At 53.3% G+C, this 3,652-nt stretch overlaps 1 pseudogene across 1 annotated transcript; it reads left to right on the forward strand.

Moving 5' to 3' along the window:
* The first annotated feature begins 1,689 nt into the window (after positions 1 to 1,689).
* LOC105534408 lies at positions 1,690 to 2,963 on the forward strand (annotated as a pseudogene). Its single transcript, XR_001005268.1, has one exon. The product of XR_001005268.1 is annotated as an adenosylhomocysteinase pseudogene (transcript).
* Positions 2,964 to 3,652: the final 689 nt, after the last annotated feature.

Genomic DNA, 3,652 nt, shown 5'->3' on the forward strand with positions numbered 1-3,652 from the left:
TGGACAAATACAAAGGCTTTGCTGTTAACAGCCCAGACCCACGTTTCCTGCACATAAGGTATGGGACTCCCTCATCCCCTCTGCCCAGGCCCAGCCCTGGTCTCTGAGCTGAGCTCACCGGGTAGGCTGCAGGCAGCAGGTGGGAGTGGGGCCTGATGGAAGGGGCGGTGCTAGGGCAGTGAGGGTGGCAGAGGGATGCTCACTTGCTCATGTGTCTCAGCTTCATGGAAGCATCGGGAGCAGGAGTGAAGGAAGCAAGGTGACAGGGGCCACTCATGGGGAGACAGATGGGCAGGCTCCTCCACATGCTGGGGACAACTTTGGGGGCACCTGCTAAAGCCATTGCCACACCCTCAAACTTCCCCATACCCCGTGCAGGGTCCAGCAGCAGCCCTGATTATATGGTATAACCTTGGTGGTCAGATCAGGCATGCACAGCTTGGCCCAGACTATGGGATCAGAATCTCACCCCAGCAACGTGGCCATGGGGTCTCTGAAGAGAAGACGAGCAACCACAGACTGCAGGGCTACTCGCAACAGCCAAGTACACAGAGAGGCAGAGGTGGGGAGAAGGGAGCAGATGTGGAGGGAGAGGAGGGGCAGAACTGAGGCCACATGGCCCAGGGAGCAGGGAAAACTGAAGGATACCCCAAGCAGGGGTCCTGTGGGTTTTCCAATGTCTGGTCCTGCTAAGACCTGGCTGCTCTTGTGATCATGAGCTGGCAACCTACAGTCACTACAGCCCTGTCCTTCTGGTCTCCTCTTGGGTCCTGCCTCTGCACAGCCTGTAGCCAGGCTCAGGCTGGGATCTCCCATACAGATCCTAAGGCAGGCTTTCTTACACTTTCCACGGAAATTCTCCAGCTGATAGAAGTGAACTCCCCAAGCTGGGGCCATATTCTCAAGTGGTCTGTAAAATTTTTGCAAGGTTTGTGGTTCATCTAAAAGATTCATAATTTAAAAATGGAATTCTTGATAGTTAAGTCAAGGCAGATTGGGTTTCTGGTGAGAGTCAGCTCTCTGGTTCATCGTTAGCATCTTTTGGCCAACAATGTCTCCTGTGTCCTCCCATCATGGAAGGAGGGAGGCAGCCCTCTGGGGCCTCTTTTATAAAGGCACTAATTCCATCCATGAGGCTCCGTCCTGGTGACCTAATCACCTCCCCATACTCCCACTTCCTCATACCATCCCTTGGGGTTTAGGATTTCTGCATATGAATCTTTAGGGGACACTAACTTTCAGATCATAGCATTTGGACTTACACCATTGCCCCACCCCCACCCCTCTAATTCTTGGGCCTTCGGACTCAGACTGAGTCACACCACTGACATTCTTGTTTCTCTAGCTTGCAGATAGCAAACCGTGGGACTTCTCGGTCTCCATAACCACATAGGGCAATTCCTATAATAAATCTGCTCTTACATATACCCATATATATCCTGTTGGTTCTATTTCTCTGGATAACCCTGGCTAATACACACTGTGGGCAACTCTGCAATACCAAGGGCCTGGCCATCTGTTTGAAATGTAAAATAGAAAACACACACACACACACACACACACACACACGTATACATACAGAGAGAGAAAGAGACCCTGCCCAGAGCCACCCACCCACCCAGTGCCTGTCCCCAGACCAAGGCCCAGTCCCCTTCACCTGTCTCCATCATAAGCGCCGCCAGCCTGTCTGACAAACTGCCCTGCAAAGTTATTGACATTGGCCTGGCCGCCTGGGGATGCAAGGCCCTGAACATTGTGAAGAAGGAGATGCCAGGCCTGATGCACATGCGGGAGCTGTACTAGGCCTCCAAGCCACGAGGCTTCCAGGCTCCAAAGGCACCCGCATCGCCAGCTGCTTGCACATGACCATGGAGATGGCCATCCACATTGAGACCCTCATCACCCTGGGTGCCCTAGCAGCAACATCTTCCTCACCCAGAACCATGTGTTGACTGCCATTGCCAAGTCTGGCATTCCAGTATATGCCTGGAAGGGCGAAAGGACAAGGAGTACTTGTGGTGCATCGAGCAGTCACTATAATTCAAGGACGGGCCCTCAACATTATTCTGGAGGATGGGGGTGACTTCGCCAACCTCTTCCACACCAAATACTCACAGCTCTTGCTGGGCCATCTGAGGCACTTCCAAGGAAACCAAGACTGGGGTCCACAACCCACACAGGATGCTGGTCAGTGGGATCCTGAAGGTGCCAATGACAACAACTCCATCACCAAGAGCAAGTTCAACAAGCTCTATGGCTGCTGGGAGTCCCTCATAGATGGCATCAAGTGGGCCACAGAGGTGATGATTGCCGGCAAGGTAGCGGTCATAGCAGGCTATGGCAACATGGGCAAGAGCTGTGCCCATGCCCTGTGGGGTTTCGGGGCCCACGTCATCACCAAGATCGACCCCATCAACGCACTGCAGGCTGCCATGGAGGGCTATGAAGGGACCACCATGGACGAAGCCTGTCAGGAGGGCAACACCTTTACCACCACCACAGGCTGTGTCAACATCGTCCTTGGCCAGCACTTTGAACAGGTGAAGGATGAAGCCATCATGTGTAACACTGGACACTTTGATGTGGAGATCGATGTCAAATGGCTCAGCGAGAACATTGGGAGAAGGTGACCATCAAGCCCCAGGTGACCAGGTACTCGCTGAAGAATGGACGCCGCACCATCCTGCTGGCTGAGGGTCAGCTGGTCAGTCTGGGTTGTGTCATGGGTCACCCTGGCTTTGAGACGAGTGACTCCTTCATCAACCAGGTGACTGCACAGATTGAGCTGTGAACCCACCCAGAGAAGTACCCCATCGGGGTTCACGTCCTGCCCAAGACGCTGGATGAGGCAGTGGCTGAAGCCCACCTGGGCAAGCTGAGCACGAAACTGACCAAGCTGACTGAGAAGCAGGCCCAGTACCTGGAGCATCTCCCCTGATGGCCCCTTCAAGGCTGATCATTGATGCTACTGAGAGCCAGGCCTGCATTTCACCTTCCAGCTGCTGTTCTTGCCCAGGCCCTGCCTCTCCTTCTCAAGAGCAAATAGCACCAACTTAGTGACTGGTTGGTCAGCGTCCCCCATCGACTCCCCAGGGCTGGTCACTCCGTTTTTGGCTTCTGCTGCACCCTCATACTATTCCAGGTGTGTCAGGGGAACTGAGAGGCCCCTCCTCAAGCCCTGGTCATGGCGGAGATACGAGGGAGACAGCCACAGGGAACCGTGAGCTCAGTGGTCTTGTAACTGCTCACTAAGTCAGTCCTCCCTTAGCCTGGATGTCAGCAGTGGAGTCACAAAGCCCACGTACTTTACCATCTAGGCCTTCCCCTGGTCTGTGGACTTACACCGTGTGCTTGGTTTATAGGTTCAGTCATTCTTCAGCCCCTGACAGACGAGAAGGAGCTGTACTGAAGGGCAAGGAGGAACTGTTTCAATTTTCCTGAGAGCTTGGCTTAGTGCTGGGCCTTCTCTTAAATCTCATGACAAAGAGGTTGGTACTTTCAGTCCCTGTTTTACAGGAATTAGAATACACTGTTAAGGAAAACAGAAAGAACAGAGAAGTGACAGCCAGAGGTTGAGAGGGGCCAGAAAAGCATACAAAGCAGGCACAGATTGGCTACCACTTTGTAACAAGACAGTTCCTATCACAACCCT

This window comes from Mandrillus leucophaeus, unplaced genomic scaffold, assembly GCF_000951045.1.
Source record: "Mandrillus leucophaeus isolate KB7577 unplaced genomic scaffold, Mleu.le_1.0 Scaffold1346, whole genome shotgun sequence".
NCBI lineage: Eukaryota > Metazoa > Chordata > Mammalia > Primates > Cercopithecidae > Mandrillus > Mandrillus leucophaeus.